This window comes from Peromyscus californicus, unplaced genomic scaffold (assembly GCF_007827085.1).
Source record: "Peromyscus californicus insignis strain IS unplaced genomic scaffold, ASM782708v3 Scaffold_10__1_contigs__length_136768540, whole genome shotgun sequence".
Lineage (NCBI taxonomy): Eukaryota > Metazoa > Chordata > Mammalia > Rodentia > Cricetidae > Peromyscus > Peromyscus californicus.
In genome coordinates, this window is record NW_026294391.1 from 105,206,880 (window position 1) to 105,229,267 (window position 22,388).

The following is a 22,388-nucleotide window of genomic DNA, read 5'->3' on the forward strand; positions in this document are numbered from 1 at the left end:
AGCACTGAGGTCATAGGCATACACTGTCAGGCTTGGCTTTCGCTCATAAATTTTTTTTTATAGTTTTCTTGGAGCTAGAGATACAGTTCAGTGTTAGTACACTTGTCTAGCATACACAAAATCCTGAGTTCCCTTTCCAGCACTGAAAAACAAACAAATAAACAGAATGTTTGTAAATACTGTTTAGGGATGCTATCCTTATCCCCATGGACAGTACAGTAAATACGACAGATAATCACATCTGTAATATCAACACTTGGGAGACTGAGGCCTTCCTCGTCACTGGAAAATTACAGTGAGCTCTAGGCCAGCCTGGATCACACAGTGACTTCAAGGCCAGCATGGACTACAGAAAGAGGCCCTACTTAAATGGACAAACAAATAAATAAAACAAGCAAGTCTCTTTTATCATGGAGCTTAGTAGGGGAAGCAGACATCACACAATTAAGCACAGCAGAGATTGCCTTTGCATGATTCAATATTTCAAGCTGGGGTTGTAACTCAGTTGCCAGTGTTAGCCTGGCACACGGGAAGCCCCGCCCGGGTTCCATCCCTAGTACTGTATACCTAGAAGCCCAGGATTTAGGAGATATGGGCAGGAAGGATCAGAAATTCAGGGTTATCCTCAGCTACAAGGAATTTGAGGCTAAGCTAGGATACACAAGACTTGTCTCAAATATCATTTTAAAAATCTGAGCATTTGAAAAGGAATATATATTCCTAAATTGAGGACTCGATACTCATAAATATCTTTTTTCCTCTCTCTCTCTCATTGCACTGGGGATTAAACCCAAAGCCTTGCCAACATGTTAAGCATGTTCTCTGCCAAGATGTGATTTCCTCAATGTAATATTTATTAATTAAGAACTTCATATACTATATTTTGATCATATTCAGCCTCCACTATTCCCCCTAACTCCTTCCAGACCCAACCCCACCTCTTCCCAACTACCCATGCTCTTTTCTTTTTATATTGTTTTATTGAGACAAGGTCTCACTCTGTAGTCCTGGAACTTTCTAGACCACATTAGCCTTGTTTGCACAGAGATCTGCTTAGCTCTGCCTCCCAAGTGTTGGGATTAAAGGGCTGTGTCACCATATCCACCTCAATATTTTTGAAAGAAGCTTCTTATGAAGTAACCATTTACAACATCTAGGCAGGATGCAGAGAAGCCACAGCCAATATTGCGGAACACAGGCTAACAAAGTACCAGGCTGTGAACGCCCTTCTGCCTAACACAGCAGAGGAAGAGAGGGGCTTCTACCTGGATTAGGGAACAGCAAGGATTCTCTGAAATGAGCCAAACAGGAGGAGCTTAGGCTCCCATGGGAAACAATACACCAACCAGCCCACAGAATATGATCAAGGGACAATCCTCTGCAAATGCCTGCCAGTCCACTCCAAAGGCCAAGCCAATGTGACAGCCAGAGGCGATGGAGCACATCAGATGGAGAGTAAATGTAGAGGAACAAATCAATAAAGGATATGCCCCAGGTCCCTGCTGCTCTTTCCTCTTCATGTGAACTCAGCTCTTTAACTCAATCTGTCCCAGTTAGTTTGTATACAGAATCTATTGGTTTAACACTCACTGTGCAGTTCAGCTAGGCTTCAAATACCTGGACACTCTTGCCTCAGCCTCCCAAGTGCTGAGATTATAGGCCTATGCTACCATACTTGGCTTCACACTCTATTTTTTTTAAGATTTATTTATTATGAATACAGCATGTATGACTGCAGGCCAGAAGAGGGCACCATATCTCATTACAGATGGTTGTGAGCCACCATGTGGTTTCTGGGAATTGAACTCAGGACCTCTGGAAGAGCAACCAGTGCTCTTAACCTCTGAGCCATCTCTCCAGCCCATAGTATGTTCTCTTAACTGCTGAGCCATCTCTCCAGCCCCCTTCACACTCTATCTTAACGCTGGACTTTTTCACCAGCTATGACCTTCCCTTGTCACGACTTTAACTAATTTCATATTATAAATTAAAGCCCATGCTCTGAAGCTACCTAATGTTTGCCACTGCTTTAGCTTTCCCCTTCCGGTTTCCTTTCGTCCTCACCCCTATGACTGAGATATTTGCATCTGCTAACCAGCCCCAGTTCAGCATGTACTCTGGAATACGATTTGAACAAAAACTCTTGTAACAAGTGACTCTGCTATATTTGCTTTGGCCCCACGTGTCAAACTTGACACTCAGAAGTACTTATGAACAATTATGTTTACTCTCTGTGTGTGTGTGTGTATGTGTGTGTGTGTGTGTGTGTGTGTGTGTGTGTGTGTGTGTGTGTGTGTGTAATGTGAAGGTCGGAGGTCAACCTGAAGGTGCAGGTTCTTCCCTCCCACCATGTGGGTCCTGGGGATTGAGCTGAGGTCTTTAGCCTTGAAGGGAAGGGCCCCTATCTGCTGAGCCATCTCCCAGGCCTGAGGAGCACTCATTTGTGGCTGACATAACTTAGTCACGACTCCAGTTCTGTTCAGTACCACCCCCCTGGCTTGCTGGCAACCACACTCATGAATAGATGAGAATCAGCAAGAAGAAAGACACTGGACTCCCAACAACCAGGTTCAAAGTACACCTCCTCAGAGGTGCAAGGAAAATGATTGAGTAGTTTATATGAACTTGAAAAACTAGTATTTCTTGTCCTTGCTGGATGATGAAATTCTAAAAGGAAAAATAAAAGGAAGGCTAGCTAAGAGTTCCAGTATGAAATACGAAGTCTAATTTTAGGGTGTAGTTGCCTCTGGAGTTAGGAAAAGTGATCCAAGACATAGAGAAGGAATTTCCATGGGGGCTTGTTGTATTTGTTTTTCTTTTTGTTTGGTTGGTGGTATTTTGTTTTGTTAAGCCAGGATGTCTTGTAGCCTGGGCTTCCATTGAACTTACTGTGTAGCCATGATGACCTAGAATGCCTGATCCTCGAGCCTTCACTTGCTGTGTGTTGGGATTATAGGTACTGGAGCCATCAGGCCTGGTTTATTCAGTGTTATTATCAAATCGAGGACTTCATGCATGCTAGACAATCCACCAACTGAGCTACATCACCAACCCTATACTTTCTTTCTTTTTAACATTTCTCTGTTTATTTGGGGGAATTATAAAAAGTGCCATACTTCAAATGTGGAAGTGAGAGGACAAACTCCAGGAGTCCTTCCTTCTACTGTGTGGGCCCCAGGTATCAAACCCAGGCCTTCAGGCTTGGAGGTAGGCACCGTTAACTGACGAGCCAACTTGCTGCTGGCCCCTTCCTGCCTTTCTTCCTTGTTTTTGGACTCTCCCCACTTTTTAAAACTGTCGACATCATGATAATTCCATACATTTAAAGTGGAAGACAACCTGTTCAATAAAAGCAATTTCATATATATGTGTATATTATATATATATATATATATATATATATATATATATATATATACACATTACTTTAAAAGGTCTGTCATGCCGGGCGGTGGTGGCACACACCTTTAATCCCAGCACTCGGGAGGCAGAGGCATGCAGATCTTTGTGAGTTCGAGGCCAACCTGGGCTACCAAGTGAGTTTCAGGAAAGGCGCAAAGCTACACAGAGAAACCCTGTCTCGAAAAACTAAAAAAAAAAAGGTCTGTCATATAATAGGTTAATTTGGAACTACTAAAAGTTTACAATACAAATAAATGACTACAAAGAAAGCCATCACTAAATTAAGGCACACAGGAACTACACTGCATTTCAGGGGGTTGGGGGGAGGGGAATCCAAATAATTTCTACCATGTTATAGGAATCAAGTTCATTTGTCATGATGTGCATTATCATATTCCCTTAAAGCGGGGGCTGCTTAGAATCTTTACATTTAACAATGTTCAGGCGGCCGGGCGGTGGTGGCGCACGCCTTTAATCCCAGCACTCGGGAGGCAGAGCCAGGTGGATCTCTGTGAGTTTGAGGCCAGCCTGGTCTCCAAAGCGAGTTCCAGGAAAGGCGCAAAGCTACACAGAGAAACCCTGTCTTGAAAAACCAAAAAAAAAAAAAAATGTTCAGGCAAAATTCTGTCTGTACATTCAGGAACACTCATATATCTGGTTATATACAATTCTCTCATCATGCAAAAACCTCAGTTAATTGTTTTCTAAGGTCTAAGTAGGTCCGATGAACTAATATTAGCCATGTATTGACCAAGCTGTTAATCAGAGAAGTGCAGAGAGAGAGAGAGAGAGAGAGAGAGAGAGATCAGGCTGCTTAGCTGTCCTTCCTGCCATGGTGTAGCTACTCGATCTACTTACTTCCTGTATTTGAACTAGCAGGTATCAAAGTGAGAATTTCATGACTGCAGCAAAGGACAGAATGTGCAAGAAAGGAGTTCCTCGTGTCTGACAGACTTCGCCATCCTATAATACAATCCTTACAACTGTATGTGTCTAGGTAGAAGGGAGGAGGAAAGAAAAGCAGATCAAGCCAAGTACAGAAGGGGAACGTCAAGACAGCGCGTGGTCCTAGAAAACCAAAACAAGCAGAGCAGATGTCAGGGCCACGTTAGCATGGTAATTTAATTGGGTGGGAGTGGGGAAAACTAGTCTGGATGAGAAAAATTCAGTTCTTCTCTTATAAGCACAAAGAAAATCAACAGGACTTTTAGAGGTCATAGATCAGAAAAAAATGCAATGGTAACTCCTAGTCTCCTCAATTAGCCAAAACAAGCTAAAGAAAACAGGTAAAAATACTTTCACCCTAAATATTTACCTATATATTCTACTGTACCAACAGGTTTTTGAATAAAATAAGAAAAAAATATCAAACCACCCCCTCACAAAGTTTTTCTAAGAGGTACCACCATGTAGAAGTGGCTAAAACAAATTAGTTCCCCCAATGACATTTCATTTCTAAAGCATAAAAGCTATGGACTACCTCACGCAAATTAACGAGCATTCTTATAAAAAAAAATAAAGCCGTTTGGGACTAATGATATTACACTGTATTTGTGGGGAAGTTCGAGGTACAAGAATACATGCAGTAATCAGGCATTTCCAGTCTAATGTGTCTCCATGGTTATCACTTAATGTTTGGCAATAGATGCTAACTGGCCATGTATTTTGATACTTAAGTCACAAATTGTAGAGATCAAGAAGTAGTGTGTCACAGTAACGAGGTTTGTATTTGACAAACGACTGCAATGTTGAACACATTTCTTTTATGCACTTTGGGATTTGTTTTGCTGTCAGTGGATTGTTGTAGGTCCTTGACACTTCAATATTCAGGACGTCTCCATCTGCATCCTCTTCCTCTTCATCGTACAGATCTGTTGAAATGAACTGTCCAGCTAATTTAATATTCAGGCCTTGGTTCTAATGAGGCTTCCTTTTCATTTCAAACTCTTGCTTCTTTTTCGGCTCTTCCTCTCCACTGTGTTCTTATTCCTGAATCTGATGCTTGGGCTCCTAGCTTTCAGCAGCAACTAATTTCTTAGCCAGTGTATGTGGAGTCGTGGAATCACTGGCTTCTGAATCACTGGAGGTATCTTCCTCATCACCTATCACATTGCGGTAAGGAATGTTTGGGTCATCTAGTTCCATCAAACCATTGTCTTTGTCAGCTGGAGATACATTGCCAGGACATTCATTTCATCCCACTTCTGGGACTTTTTACTCATCTCTTCCCCTGGCCACCACTGGGGAAGCTGCAGACGCCTTGTTCTTTAGGATTCCCTCAATGTGTCTATGCAAGGCCATCGAGGTCGCCATTGCTGGTTGCTCCAGCTGTCAGCTCAGGGTTGCTGCTGACATGGGACACAGGGATGGTTGCTGAAGAGACCCTGCAGCCCACTGCGGAGCAGACACAGAAGGCACAAGCCGCTACATCTGTTGTCCTGGAAACCACTATCAGTATCCCCTTATGTCACAATGACCTCAGTCAATGCCACAGCAGACTGCACAGCTGGATGCCCTTTGCTGTCTCCTGCACTGAATCCCATGGACCCACAGAGGAGACCAACCTAGTGTCCCAGGGCAGGAGCAACATAGACACCGAAGTCCCCTTTATTTCTTTAGAAGAAATTCTAGAGTCAGGTCTGATGGCACATTCCTGTAATCCTAGCAGTCTGGAGGTGGAATTGGGAGGATCCAAAATGCAAGGTCCTCCTCAGCAGCTTTGTGAGACCCTGTCTCAGACAAAACAAAAAGTTCTGTCATTAAAAAGAACATGAGTCCCAAGAATATCAAAGTCTAAAAAAAAAGTCTAAAAACCCCTTCTTGTTGTGCGAGGAGACAGACACAGCCCATTTCCTGGTCTCTATCATTTCTCAGGAGATACCACTAGTAAGGAAGTTATCACGAAACAACATCACTTCCAATGATGCGATGCACAAACACACCCAGATTAAGCATTTCCTAAACAGACCAGGGTTCTTGGCCAACCTTTAGTTAGACACACAAACCCCTTCCCTCAGATACTGCTCATGCCTCCACCAAGTAGACAAACTTCATAGAGACCAGCATATGATCACCTCCCCATTGAACACAGGACACTGGCTGCAAGTGTGACCACATATCCATGCAAACTCAGTCGACAGTATGTAACTATGCCAAGATTAAGATTTTTCCTGATACAATTGTCGGGGGTCACCAACCCTAGTTGAGAACCTCACAGAATGGTATCAGTACAGCCTCTGGCCTTTATGGATATACCAAATCACATGCCCAAATCGGAGCTGAGACAAAACCCCTATGGTGTTTGTCTTGCCAGATGAAGGCTTAAGACAGACCACTTCCAGGGCTGAATGGTACATGGAGCAATGGTCCCAAGGCCAACCCTAGTAGGCTATAACTCAGAGTAAGGCCTCCTGAGCTTCCTCTGCTCTGACACTGTCAGACTTTCCAGTGTCACCTAGAGGGGGATCAAATGTCCCCCTGTGCACAGTCTATCCTGACTTGTTTTTGTTGCCGGGGTTTTCCCTTTTTTTGAGAGAAGGTCTCACTGTAGCCCAGGCTGGCCTTCAACTCCTCATCCTCCCCACCTCAGCCTTCCCAGTGCTTGGATTACAGGCTTGTATCACCATGTCTGGCTTATCTTGATGTTTGAAATGCAAAGCCTGGCTCCCAACTCCTAGGCAATCCTCCAGGCCCAGGAGAGCTGATAAAGTTGGCCCTGTATCTCCCTCTGATGGGGCACCTCCCCACCACTGCCCAAAAGGATGCTGGGCCCCTGCATGCAGAGAGAGGCCTGGGTGCTCTGGGCATTCAGAAGCCATCACTTGACCTGGAACTGGAGGGCCATCACTCCCATTTGCGCTGCTGCAGCCAAGTGTGGCTCTCTCCTGCCTCCAGGGCATCCTGGCTCTCTCAAGCCTGCCAAATTGCCCTGACTCACAGCAGGACTTCAAGGGTCCTCCAGGCCTCTCATGATGGCTAAGTCTGCACCCACACATCTAAGCCAATTCAGCTCCCACTGACTCTGCCCTCTGGAGTTAGCAGAGCCACTTGCTGGGAGCAGTCCTGACTTCACAGTCCCTCTTGCCTCCTCCTTCCTCAGCTTCTGCCCAAGAGGGTGCTAGCCTGGGTGTCCTCTCCTGCCTGTCCGTGGGAGCTCAGGGATTGCCTGTGCGGGTCACAGCTACTCCTTCCCCCTTTGGATCTTCCAAACACACAGGCCTCTGGCTGGGGAGGAGCCCAGTTCTGTGTAGCCCTGTCCTGGGGGACTTGGGGGTGTGGGGCAGGGGGTTCCTATCAGTGAGGAAGTAAGGGGGTACCCAGGATCATCATCTTGACACACTGTGACAGAGAGGAAACACCAGGTTATTCTTGGGTGGTAGGGGACACGTGGGCAGACTAGGGCCACAGAAGTTGTGTGAACTAGGGAGCTCTGGAGAACACAGTGGGGAGCCCAGAGGACAGCATCCACGGAGGACTGAGGTTGGCTTAATGGTCTGATCAGCATTCATCAAGCCCAGAGTGGGAGGCTGTCTCTTCATAGTGCTCGCATTAGGTCAGATGGAGTCCTTGTCTTACTCCTGACTACAGAGCCATAGGACAGGTACAGCGATCCACCCTGGCATGTGTGTCTCCTTGTATCCTGAGCCTGCCCAGGGGCATGGACCCAGCTCTCAATAAAGTGCCTCCCCAATATTTTTCCCTATTAATCTGCTTGCCATTCCATAAAAATTAATCTAAACCCACCCTCCAACTCTGCCTTTGGGATATGCACCATGCCTGCCAGGACAATGAATTCTTTGCTCTCCAGTCTTTTTTCTTAATCAGATATTCTGGCTTCCCCCGCAGCCTTCTCCCTTGCCACGATATATAAAAACTTACTTTACAGATTTATGGTGTTCATATTTAGAACTAAACTTCCAGCTTTTACATATGTGGGTTCTAAATATCTATCTACAGAGATATATTTAAACTTGGCCGTCTTTTATTGATCTTGTGTGTACAGGTGTAGGCATGACTGGCAGAGCACACATGTAGAGGGCAGAAGACAATGTGCAGGAGTTGGTCCTCCCCTTCCACCAAGGGGGTCCTGCGGATTGAATTCAGGTAGCCACACTTGGCAGCAAGAGCTTCGACCCACTCAGCTATCTTTTTTGTTTGTTTATTTTTATTAGTTTTTAAAGTTTTTCTCAACTGAGCCATTTTGCCAGCCCTAGATATTATTTGTTTTCAACATTTATATTAGCACATTTTAATTATACCAAATAATGTGTCTCACTGGGATGCTTTCTCATATTCAAATAATGTGCTTTCATCATATTTACCCCCACATTCAATCTCTTGTTCCCTCCTCCAACGCCTAGTATTTGGAAATGAACCTCGGGCCTTCTTTGGGTTAAGCAAGGCTCTCCAATACTGAGCTGTATGCAGGACTTCTTTTTACCTTTTATTTTGAGACCAGCTCTTACTAAGTTGTCAAGTCTGACCTTGAACTTGCAATCTTCCTGCCTCTGCTTCCCAAGTAGTTGGGGTTACAGGCCTGTATCGACAAACCTAGCTTTCTTCTTTGTTACTTAGTCATAGGCTAGCCTACAAAACCCTATCCTTTGTGTGATTCACAACATATTATCACACACACACACACACACACACACACACACACACACACAAAATGTGTCCCCTTTTAAAAAATATTTATTTTGTCTGCATGAGTGTTTTACCTGAATGTACGTATGTGTACTACATGCATGCCCATGGAGGTCGGAAGAGGACATTGGATCCCTGTAACTGAAGTTACAGATAGTTTGAGGTACTATGTAGCTGCTGGGAATCAAATGGAGATCCTCTGTAAGAGCATCAAGTGCTTTTCTGGCTATTTTTTGGAGGATAGTGACTGATGTAGGCCAAGTTGGCCTGAAATTCACTAGGTACCCAAAGCTGTCCTGGCCCCCCTGTCTCCACTGTCTCCAAGTGCCTATTTCAGGCATATGCCTCTACTCACACTCAAAACTAGGCCTTTTGCTATCCTAAATTCCCTCATCCATTTCTCCTTGCCCATCAAATTGTCCTCATTTCTCTCTTTCCTTTTCCTGGTTACAGTTTTATGACAGAAACCCCTAGCCATACTGCCTAGGTGCCTAGACTCTGTACAAAGTTAGACTTCTAGACTCTGTAATGCATCGTAATGGATAACCCTCAAAGACCTACCCAGGAAAAAAACATTTGGGACTAACGCAACCTGGCTAGAAAATAGCTTGCTAGCACCCATGCTTCTCTTAAAACCAACTACTTCATCCATGTAAGGGAACTCCACTGGTTTACATGAGCCTCTGTAGCACATAGGCTTCTGCTTTTCCAGATCTCTGCTTCTGTGTGCTCACATATCCCTGGATAATGCCCAAGGCCACCACACCTACCCCACTCATACCACATTCTCAGTTGTGGAGCCTTACCCAACCTTTGTAAGTTGCCTCAACTAGAGCCATGCCCCACAGGACTTTGACTTCTCCATAAGGTCTGCTTTTGGTGTTTGTAACAGCATATTGACAGTACCTCAGGATGGCCTCAAATTCTCAGTCTCCCTGCCTCATCCCCTCAAGTGCCAGGATTGCAGGTATGTGCCACCATGCCCAACAGACACAGGGTGCTTTGTCAAAATTCTGCCTTATCCAGCCATGCACTATGCTAACTGATTCATATCTACTAACTCATTTGGTAAGCACAACAACCTTATAGGGATGAATTAGGCCCTCATTTTCAGCCAAGGATTGCATCCTTCATCCTACAGGAAAAGAACAAGGCCAACCAACACAAGCTGCTTCAGGTCCACTCTTACCTACTTCAAGATCTCTATGGGCTTTTGATCACAGTGTTTCCTTTATCGCAGTTATGGAAAAAAATGTCAAATGGGCAGAATCAGAAACAGGAGAGGGAGCGAGAGACAGAGATAGACTGTAGTTCTCAAGAGCAGAAAACTTGATGGAATCTCTAAGGATGACAAGAGATGTCTAAAGTGCTAGAGAGATGTCTCAGAAGTTAAGAACACTTCTTGCTGTTGCAGAGGACCTGGGTTCAGTTTCCAGCACACATGGTGGCTCACAGTTATCTGTTACTCTAGTTCCAGGGGATCTGATGCCCTCTTCTGACCTCTGAAGGCAACAGGCATGCACATGGAGCACATACATACATGCAGGCAAAACATTCATACACATAAATAAACAAAACCTACTTAATTTTTAAGAACAGATGTCTAAGAGGGTGTGGATGTGGCTCAGCGGTAGCACACTTGTTGTCTTAGTTTGCTTTCTATTGCTGTGATAAAGACCACGACCAAAAGCAACTTGGAGAGTAAAGGATTTATTTCATCTTATAGTTTAAAGTCCATCATTATAGGAAGTCAGGGCAGGAACTCAAGGCAGGAACTTGGAAGCAGGAACTAAACCAGAAACCAAGGTGGAATACTTCTTACTAGCTTGCTCCTCAAGGTTGCTCAGTAGGATGGGCCCTTCCACACCAATTATTATTCATGAAAATGCCCCCACATCCACATACTTGCCTGAAGGCCAATCTGATGGAAGCATCTTCTCAACTGAGGTTTACTCTTTCCAGATCACTCTTGCAAAGTTGACCAAAAAAAAAAAAAAAAAAAAAAAAAAAAACCAACCTAACCAGAACACTTGCTCTGGGTTCTATTCCCAGCAAACATACACATACACACCACACAGACACACTCATACTTGCACACACACAGGCACATACATGTTTACACAAAGGAAAATGAGAAACAAAGACATATATAAAATGAAACGCCAACAAACTTCCAAGAAAGTTCAGAAAGTTGTCATCCACAGACATGCTGGGCAGGGCTAAGGATGTACCTCAGCTGGTAGAGAGCTTACCTCACAGGTACTAACTCCTGGGATGGATGCCTAGCATCACATACCTGGGCATGTGGTAACACACGCCTGTTATCACAGCACTTCAAAAGTGGAGGCAGAAGGATGGGGAATTCAAGGTCATCCTTGGCTACAACAGGAAGTTCAAGGCCAGCCTGGAACACATGAGGCTCAGATTTAAAAAAAAGAGAAGGCAGAAGGGGAGCTAAAAGCAAAAGAAATCCTCCTAAAAGGTAGGGATGCAGCTCTGTGGTGGAATGCCTCCGTACGAGGTCTTGGGTTCTGCCTGTAGCACGCACACACACAACTTTAAATTATTGAAGTTCCAAGTGTAGCTTACTGATGGAAAACCTCCTCCTTTCTAGGATGTAAAGCTTTTACCTTTCAGCCTTTTAAAGGTACTCCTCACTTTCTAATCTCCATCATTTCCACCAAGTGAAGTTAATCACAGTAATGGCCTTGATTTTATCTGCACAACCACCACTTCTAAGTTGATGGCTCCTGACTCCTCCCTGATGATTTAAAATGATGACTCCAAATGTCTGTCCCCCATGGTAGCCAAGGGCCTCTGCGTTGAAGAAAGCTAATAACCACTCTTCTTTTTGACTGGTCATGGTTCTTCTCTCATCCCTTCATCTTCATGTACTCTGTGCCCCCTCCCAGCCCTAAATAAAAGGTACCACTTCTCTTGTACCTCTCTCCAGTGGAACATGCTCCTTTATTTATGCACAGAACCATGTCCGAGGTGACGCTGGCATTCTCCTACTTCATCACTGCTTCTGCTTTGCAACAATTCTTTTAGCATTGCTTCTGTGAGTTCCATGCTATCTACCATCAGCTCTTCGTTGAAACTGTCCAACAGCATACTGGCCAGTCTGTCACCGAACGTGTTGCCAGTCTCACAGTCTCCTTGCCAGAATATTGGCCATGCCCATGTAGGGAATTCACTATGTAAACCAAGCGAGCCTCAAACTCACAGAGATCCACCTGCTTCTGCCTCCTGAGTGCTGAGATCAAAGGCGTGTGTCACCAGGCCTGGTTGGTTTTTAATTAATTATTGTGTATATATGTACATGATGTGGGGTGGGCAGGGGTGCCAGAGTGTGTATGTGGAGGGCTGAGAACAACTTTGTGAAGTTAATTCTCTCCTTTCCACCCTCTTGGGGGTTCTAGAGATGAAATGTAGGTTACCAGGCTCATGCAGCTCACATTTTACCCACTGAGCAACCTCCCTGGCCTTTCCTGCAGTATTTTTATGAGTAAAAATCCATCTTGAGAGCCCATTCAGGTGGAAAAGTCTAAAATAGCAGCAACTGAACAGCAGTAGGTGAAGTAACTTTCTGGTTTCTTGCTGAGTTTTGAACATACACCAACTGTACTAATAAAATAATTAATTTGATTTGAGGACAAAAATCTCACTCTGTAGCCCAAACTGTCCTGGACCTCGCTATGTTAGCCAAGGCTGGTTTTAAACTCTCAGTGATCCTTCCACTTCAGCCCCTTAAACGTCAGGATTACAGGTATGTGGCGCCACTCCCAGCTTCTACAGTGCTGGAGTGCAAGGCTGGGCCTTCAAACTTGCTAGGCAAGCATTTTCACAATTAAGCTGTAGACTCGGGTCCTTAAATGACCTTACCAGTTCACTATAAATCATTCATATACCAAGTTGTAATGGTGATACCCACTGCAAAAGGCTGTTTTGGGGGATTTGGTTTGGTTTTGGATGCAAGAGCATCACTCTGTAGTCCAGGCTAGCCTGAACTCAAGGCAGGTCTTCTGCTTCTGCTTGCCAAGTACTGGCATTACAGGCCTGAGCCACCATGCCTCGTTAGGATTGTTATGAGATAGATTTATTTCTTTTAATTTACTGTTATTGGATTTTTTGTTCGGTCTTTTTATTTTTTGGTTTTCTGAGGCATGGTCTCATATATCCCAGGCTGGTCTTGAACTCCCTATGTAGCCAAGGACCTTGAACTCCTGATCCTGCCTCTACCTTCCAAGTGCTGGGATTACAGGTGTGCATCACCACATCTGGCTTATGCAGTGCTGGGTCTTGAACCCAAGACTTCATGCATAGTAGGCAAGTACTCCACCAACTGAGCTACATTTCCAGCCTCTTTCATCTTTTTTTTTAAGAAAAGGTCTCATACTCTAGCCCAGGTTTCCCTTCAACTGTCAGCAATCCTTCTGCCTCAGCCTCTTGAGTGCTGTGAACCAGCATGCATGGCTTGTGACATTTAAATGAGATAATTCCTTTAGGCAGTAAATGGTAAAGAAAGGAGGCCATTGTGAACTCTTCTGCACCTCCCATGTCTGACCACCAGGTGTCAGCCTCCCATAGCCAAACCCTTCTAGGCCAGGGTGGCCTAGTAGATGGTCCTGTCCAGCACCAGAGAAAGAAGCAAAGCACAATGATGCAAATTTTGCCCCTCACATGCTCCTGGTCCCAGCTACTTTGGTGGAGAAATTTCACAGGACTGCCTCTGAGTGGTGACTCTCCTGTCTGCACAGAAAGCCCTATTTAAAGCATCATAATTTGGAAATGACAAAGATAAGGTCAGGAAGCAGAAAAAAAAAAAAAAAAAAAAAAAAAAAACATTCAAGGCAGAGACGAAAAGCCAGGCTGATTTAGGAAAGGCCAAGGGGAGAATGAAATATATAGGTGAAAGAGTAGGCTGTGAGAGAAAGAAAGATAAAACTTCTTTGCTCAGTCACCTCTCACACTCCAAGCTTTATTGTAGCCTCTTCATTTAAGCCACCAGCAACCAGAACCCCCCACCTCCCAGCCTCTGGCCACACATCCAATCCCTTTTAATCTCTTGAATCCCACTGGTTCTCTAGCTGGCATTTTCTCAGGTATGTTTCAGAGAGGAGCACTGGAGTCCCTAGCAAAGAAGTCATCATTCTTTTGCAGTCCGTGCAATTTCTGCTTAGCATCTGAGCTGCCATGTTTTTCTAACTCCCCAATTCTCCCCATCAGAAACTATATTTCCAGGTTTTCAAAGACATCTTTTTCCTTCTTATAATAGCTTCTTTGACATTGCAGCTAACCAAGTTGCGTATTTGATTTCCCATGTACGTAGTACTTATTTTTTTTTAACATTGGCATACATTTTTTCCAGGCTTCCAACAGGGTATTTTATTTTTTCAATAATCCACGGGTTTCCTGTGGGTTATTGACTTTGTGAGTGTTAGCCTTAATTTTTCCTAATGTCTTATACCATGAGGCATACCCGAACAGGAATAGGCCTTGTTCAGACAGCATCCTGAGAAGGAACTGTTGATTTAGGCTGCTCTATCTGGACAGAAATGGGGCTGTAACCATCGATAACGCCAAACCACTGCTTAAGAGCTCTTTCCTCCACACAGCAAAGATCTTTATTCAGCATTTTCCTTAGGTGCTGAGGACGGAATGCCCAGGGTTTTCACATGCTAAGCACAGAATCTACCACTCAGCTATGCTCCAGCCTAAAACCTTGTAAGGAAATAAGAAGGACTAATTGAGAAAAGGGAACTGTACTCTAGAAAGAACAATACAATACAAATGAAATCATCGGCATTCAAAGGCCAATGTTGTTAACTTACCACTAATCCCCTCACTCACCTGACAAGACATGGCCGGAGGAAGCAAATCAATTTCTAGAACATCGAGACGCTAAGATCTAACAGTCAGAAAATAAGACCTTGTATTTTCTGCAAATCATGATCAATCAAGTGAGGTCTGCATCCTTCTATCCACACAAGACTGCAGCTGCCATTACTAACAAATAAATAGGCTTGCTGTGGGCATAGCTCTAAACAAGGCATTTTACAGCATCTCCTCTAAGGCTCAGGGAACACTATGGAAAAGATGACAGGAAGTATGCAATAGCCAGAAGATACGGTGAAGGGGTATGAAACGCCATTCTCTAGACTCCATACAACTACTGCAATCACTAACGTACTATTTAGCTACCTGTACCGGGTGCATATAAGACAAGCCCTATCTGTAAGTCAAGGCGGGGGTGGGGGTGCTCACAGACCCTATTCTTTACCCCTGAAATCCTGGCTATGGATAAGACTCTGGAAGAAGGGCAGCCACCATCCTTAGTTGTCTACCTACCGCTGAGTCCACTAGGCTCCAAGAGATAGCTCAAATCCCTAGTCACACAGACAGACCTGGTTAATCCCAGTGGATCAAAAACCAGTTGTGAATGAGTCAGAGAACTTCTATGGGGTGGTAGGGAGGTGAGAGGTGAGAGGTGAAAGTGGTCAGTGTACACTGTGTCCATGTGCAAAACTGCCTAAGAAATGAACTTTTTGTTTTGAGATAGGGTTTCTCTGTGTAGCCCTGGCTGTCCTGGAACTCACTCTGTAGACCAGGCTGGCCCTGGACTCAGAGATCCGCCTGCCTCTGCCTCCCAAGTGCTGGGATTAAAGGCGTGCGCCACCACTACTGGGCAAGAAACTAACAATTTAAGATTTATTTAGCTTATCATGTGTAAGAGGTTTGCCTGTATGTACATGTGTGCACCACCTGTGTGCCTGGTCCGTGCAGAAATCAAAAGAAGGCATCCCTAGAATGGTTGTGAACCATTATGTGTGTGGTAGGAACAGAATCCAAGGCACTGAGCCATTTCCCCAGGCCAGAAATGTAATAATAATAGAAATAGGCTGGAGGAAAATGACCCCATCATGGCGTGTATCCACACAGGCAAAGGTCTGACCCACAACTGACCTGAGTTCTGACAGAATGAAAGCCTTGTGACCCTTGTGGAACAGCAGAGTCTGACGGTCAGTAAGGAACAACTGCCAGACCCTCTCACTCACTGTCCTCCGTCCCCCACGAGACTGGCACGAGCCAGTTTCTTTTTGCTTCCCTGGTTCTGATGAGAAATGGCTGTTGTGGCCCTGTCTCCGCAAAATACAAAACTGCTTTCATGTAGAATATGTACATTCATAAAATGAAAGGGTGGGGTTTTTTTTGGGGGGTGTTTGTTTTTCAAGACAGGGTTTCTCTGTGTAGCCCTGGTTGTCCTGGAACTCATTCTGTAGACCAGGCTGGCCTCAAACTCACAGAGATCCACCTGCCTCTGCCTCCAGAGTGCTGGGATTAAAAGCATGCGTCACCACCTCCTGGCTAAAATAAAAGTGTTATGTGAGTATGGAGTACAACTTTGTGTAAATGGAGATTTCATAGAATGTAAAGTCACAAAATATGATCTCCCCAAAGACAGCCTAAAATGGCTTCCTCCAAAGAAGCGTGTCTCCCAGTTCCTTCTGCAGCCATCTGGTCCCTTCCACTTCAGTGTAGTCCTCTTCAGGATGGCAGACAGGGGTCACAGGGAGATGGCATTAGGTTGACTTATGTAAATCTAGAAATGACTTGTATCTTTATAGATGTTAGTATAATAAAAGGCTTGGCTCTACCTTGTCCCATGTGTGAACTTTACAAATCTTCATGGCTTCTATATAACCAGGTGTTAATTGTGTCCAAGGCATGACTGATTGAGGACAGAGTGATACTTTGACAAGCTCTGAGTCATCCTCCCTGATGGAGGCTGTTGCAATTTCCAAGTGAGGGTTTATTCGAGACAAGTATTCTCTGTTACTGGAAAAATATAGAGCGACATGTATGCACTATTACTGCTGTCATACAAAATAGTCTCGTTGCTTTAAGAATCTTCTATGCGCTTCCTATTGGTCCCTTTCACCAACTAATCCTGGGCTAAGCGACCTTTTAGTCTTACACTCATTTAGCCTCTTCCACAAAGTCACACAGTTCGAGTCACACAGCATGTGGTCCTTTCAGACTGCCTTCCTTCACTTAGCATGCATTTCAAGTTCTGCAAATGTTTTTCCATGGTTTGGTAGCATATTTAATCTTAGTGCTAAAACAGTCCATTGTCTGGCTGTTGGAGCCCACTACGTTTCCTAGTGGCTGTACCCAGGAGGACTGCATAAGAGGTTGATTGGACCACGGGCCTGGGTACCAGGTGCTTGTAAGGGTCTAACTAGCAAGTCTTTTGCTCCATCCCTTGGCATTGTTATAAATAGACCTTTGGACTAAAGTTCTGGGCCGGTGGATAAGGATCCAGGCCCACTTGAGTCTATCCTGTGTTTTCTCTCTGTTTCTCTCCCTTTCTATTTCTAACTAAGTCTCTTATCCCTCATTCCTCAAGAGTTCCTGGGGTAAATAAGTGTGGGGGCTGGTCCTCTACATCTGGATTTTGTTTATTCATTTACACACTAAAGGGCATCTTGGTTGCTTCCAAGTTTGGGCAGTTACTGAAAAACACTGCCTTACAATGCTGGGTCTGGTGGTCCCAACCTTTAATCCCAGCACTATAGAGGTGGAAACAGAAGGAGCAGGGTTTATATCCATCTTCAGCTACAGAAAGAGCTCAAGACAGCCTGGAATGTACATGATTCCCTGTGTCAAACAACAAGGAAGGCGCAGTGCTCTAAACATACGGTTTTTGTGCGGACATACTTTTTCAATTCATTTGGGTAAATATCAAAGACCATGATTATTAAGTTATATGGCAAGACAGTATGGTGATATTTTATTTGTGCTGAAATGTGATTTTATTTGTATGTTAATAAAGTTGCCTGGGGGTCAGAGCTAAAAGCAAGTCATTTAGCAGAAGTCTGGAGGTGGTGGCACACGCCCTTAATCCAATCACATGGCAGGCAGAGTCTCTGTGTGTTCAAGCAGTGACCCGAGCCTTTAATCTCAGTACAAACCATAGAGACCTGGAGGTCTGTATAGGCAGGCAGTGACAAGGAAATCATGTGGTTGGGTTTAGAGCCAATGAAAGGTAGAACAGAAAGGCAATAAAAAGACGGGTCACACGAGAAGGTCTCTCTCTCAGGGGAAGGACGGCAGTGACTGGTAAGCTAAAGGCTATTCGCTAGTGCTCTGATCTCTTGGGCTTTTAACTCTGTATTTGGCTCTGCGTTTCTTATTTAATAAGACCATTTAGGCCGGGCGGTGGTGGTGCACGCCTTTAATCCCAGCACTCGGGAGGCAGAGCCAGGCGGATCTCTGTGAGTTCGAGGCCAGCCTGGGCTACCAAGTGAGTTCCAGGAAAAGGCGCAAAGCTACACAGAGAAACCCTGTCTCGAAAAAACAAAAAAAAAAAAAAACAAAAAAAAAAAAAATAAGACCATTTAGAATTACATCTACAGGACAGTGCTGAGTTTTATAGCAAACCAAAGGAGGCAAGCGTAAGAGATAGCTTAGTACCCTGGGAGCTCCATTTGGTTTCATTAGACACACCCGCTCACTTGTCCCATTGCCCTTGGCAGCCCAAGTTCTTCACCTGCACATAGTACGCACCCACAGCCCTATCCAAACAAGGGATCTAGGACCCTCAGAACTCAACCCTGACTCCTGCATCAGACAGCATACACTCCTGTCTCTCAACAATGGCATAAGTTTTCTGCCCCCCTGGAAACAATCAAATTTGGACAGTTCCTATTCAAGCATATCTAAGTATAGAGAATAGAAGGGTCAATCCAGTCTGAACTGGTTTTGGGTTCATGTAAAGCAAAACTGAGACTTCTAGTAATATTTTAGGGAGAATCCACTATTTACTATCTTATACCTATGTATAATGGGGTGTGCATATAATCGAAACAGGATGCATTTTGGGAAGGGACATACACAGTAGAAAAATGATTATAGACCCTAATCTATCATTCAAAATAGTCACCCAAACTATGTTCTTTAGTAACCAACTCTTCCTTCTCTTGAGCCCCATAAAAGGAAGCCCTGAACAATAATTGGGGCCCTTGGGTCTCTTCACCCATGTGGCCTGACGTCAACCTTTCTAAAATTTATTTTTAACTTTATGTGTATAAGTGTTTTGCCTGCATTTATGTATGTGCATCACACGCATACAGTGTGCCCTTGGAGGCCAGAAGAGGGTATCAGATTCCCTGAAACTGGAGTTAAAACAGCTGTAAGCTGCTACCTTGTGGGTACTGGGAACCAAACTCAGGTCCTCTGCATGAGCAGTATGTACTCAACTGCTGAGTCACCCCCCACCCTTTTTTTGTTTTCTTCAGAAAGGATCTCCTGTAGCCCAGCTTGGTCTGGAATTTATTCTGGAGTTAAAACTAACCTTGAACTCCTTCCTAGTCTTCAAGGCCTGTTGAACACTGGGATTATAGGCATGCACTATCTACTATCATTTTTCTAGAAAATATTTTAGATAATATACTGCTTTTTCTTGTTCTGGATACTGTAGGGAAAAGGGGCTGGCTAGAGAAACCCACCCTGACCCTGGAGCCCAGAATTAGGGAAGGATGGCTCAGATAAAGCCAATGAAAGAAACACAGTTTTGCTCAGATCAGAGCCAACTCTGCCCCTGTCCAACTGACTTGTGAAATCAACCAATCACAGAACAGGATAGCAGAATCCTGGCCCTAGGGCCCAGGACCAGGGAAAGAAACACAGCCTGTGTTTGGGACCTGGGCCAGAGAAATGAACCAAGGAAACATGCCCTGACTCTGAAACTAGTACCAAAGAAACACTCTTGGCCCCTAGAATCAGAGTCAGTGAATGAAATGTGCCCTGGCCTTAGAGGTGGTGACAGAAAGCTAAGTAAGGCCAGTGAGAGAAACACAGTTTAGCTCAGATCAGAGCCATCTCTGCCCCTGTCCAACTGACTTGTGAAAACAACCAATCACAGAGCAGGACAGTAGAATCCTGGCCCGAGGGCCCAGGACCAGGGAAAGAAACACAGCCTGTGTTTGGGACCTGAGCCAGAGAAGTGAACACTTTATCCCCAAACCCAGAACCCAAGAAATATGCCCTGACTCTGAGACTAGTAATAAAATAACACTCTTGGCCCCTAGAATCAGAGTCAGTGAAAGAGATGTGCCCTGGCCTTAGAGGTAGTGTCAAAAAGCCAAGAAAGGCCAGTGAAAGAAGCACAGTTTGGCCCTGAAATCAGGGCCATCTCTGCCCCTTGCTCACAAAACTGGCCAATCCCTGGGCAGAAAATAAACTAACCAATCACAGTGGACTCCGCCCCCTAGACATCCTATATAAACGGCCCTGCCCAGTCAGTTGTGAGCTGTTCTCTCCACCCTGGTAGAGGCAGTTACTCTCCTGGACTCCTCCTTCCCAAATAAACCTCTTTCTCAAAAGAGTATTGGGTGAAGACCTTCATTGACAGCTGAACAGAAGAACCTTGCTGGGACATCCCATAGTGGACTGAGTGAGAAAGAGCTGGTAACACTAAGCCAGAGACTGTGGCTCTCCAGGAGAGGAGCAGGATTGCTGTGTCCTGCGGGGAAACCATCCCCCATCATACCATCATACCAGGTATATCCTGACTTTCCCAAAGAGTCAGGATACCCTTCCTTGCTGAAGCAGTTCCAGGCCTGACTCTCCCGAGAAGTCAGAAAACCTTCCTTTCCAAGGTTGGGCTGTTTCTTTACAGTCTCAGCCATCAGAGCTGTGCTAAACAGCTCCAGGTGTCCGGGACACCTTCAGGGCAGAGCTGTTGTCCTAAGTAGCTCGAGGTGTTCAGGATACCTCACCCTCTAGGGCTGAACTGTCTCCAGTTCTGCCACCACTGCTGTGCTAAACAGCTTCAGGTGTCTGGGACACCTTCAGGGCAGAGCTCTTGTCCTAAGCAGCTCTGAGGTGTCTGGGATACCTTGCCCTCTAGGGCTGAACTGTCTCCAGTTCAGCCATCACAGCTGTGCTAAACAGCTCCAGATGTCCGGGACACCTTCAGGGCAGAGCTCTTGTCCTAAGTAGCTCTGAGGTGTCCGGGATATTTTGCCCTCGGGCTGAACTGTCTAGGGCTGAACTGTCTCCTCGAAGTTTCAGCCATCAATTTACTTACATTTGGTGCCGAAATCCGGGACACCAAACCCAGAGCTTTTGCAGTTTACTAACAGATACTGTGTACTGTTTTGTGGATAGTTTCTCCCATTCAATGTAAAATTTTTTGAGATTTGTCCAAGTTGTCACATCTATGAGGAATTTGTTCTTCTTTACTGTTGAATAGAATCCCACTACATGAATATTCCAGTTGGTTCATCCACTTTTTCCAGTGATGGGCATTGTTCTATTTTTAGTTTTTAGCTATTATAAATGAAGCTGCTTACCATTCTTCTGGTAAAAATTAATTTATTTCATGGGTTTTCGTATGTATGGGTATGTGTACATTACAGATTGTCTGCATGTGGAGATCAGAGGCTAACTTGTGAGGGTTGGGTCTCTCCTTCCACCATGAGGATTTCAGGGATGAGACTCTGGTCGTCAAGCTCTTTTACCCACTGAGTCATCGGGCTGACCCATGCCATCACTCTGTGGATGTACATTTTCCTCTCTCTTCCATTTATTGTTTTCACTTGCATTTCCCTGCTTACTAGCAAGCCTGAACACATTTTATGGTAGGCATATTTCATCCTGTGTTTTTCTACCCATACACTTTGCTTGCTTTTGATTGGGTTATTTGTCTTTTAACATTTTCAGTATTTGAAGCTCTTACTCTGGATGCTAATCATGAGTCTCTAACATGTTGTACATACCTTGTCCTTTTACTTTGTTTATATATTTTTCTTTCGCAGAATTTTAAATTTTTAATGCAGTCAAATCCATAATTATTTTCTATTTACAGTTTATAGTTTATCTTCTTTAAGACCAGGGTCTTAATGTCTGAGGTATATTCTTTATATTCCTTAAGGGTACCTGAAGACTTTCCAAGGTGTTCAAGTATATAGATGGCTTAGCCTAGTATGACACGTATCAATATTCCTACCACTAGGGAGCAGGGAGGGGGATAAGGAGTTGAAAGACAGCCACAGTTACACAGTTCAAGACCAGACTGTGTTACATGAGACATTACCTCAAAAAACAAAACAAAACAAAACTATCTGGGGATGCAGCTCAGTTGGCACAGTGCACACCTAGAATGCACAAGGCCATCCTTTGATTCCCCAAACTGCATACAGCTGGGGCTGGGGAGTTGGTTCAGCAAGTAACAGGGGGCTGCTGAGAAGCCTGACAGCCTGAGCCCCATTACTGAGTCCTCCACGGGGAAAGAAGAGAAGAGCCAACAACAGTTGTTCTTGGACCTCCATGTGTGC

General features: G+C 44.6%; 1 pseudogene; it reads right to left on the minus strand.

Annotated features, from left to right (window-relative positions):
- Nucleotides 1–4,499: 4,499 nt before the first annotated feature.
- The window catches only part of LOC128110783 (protein phosphatase inhibitor 2-like), a 38,440-nt pseudogene continuing 20,551 nt past the window's right edge, over nucleotides 4,500–22,388 (minus strand).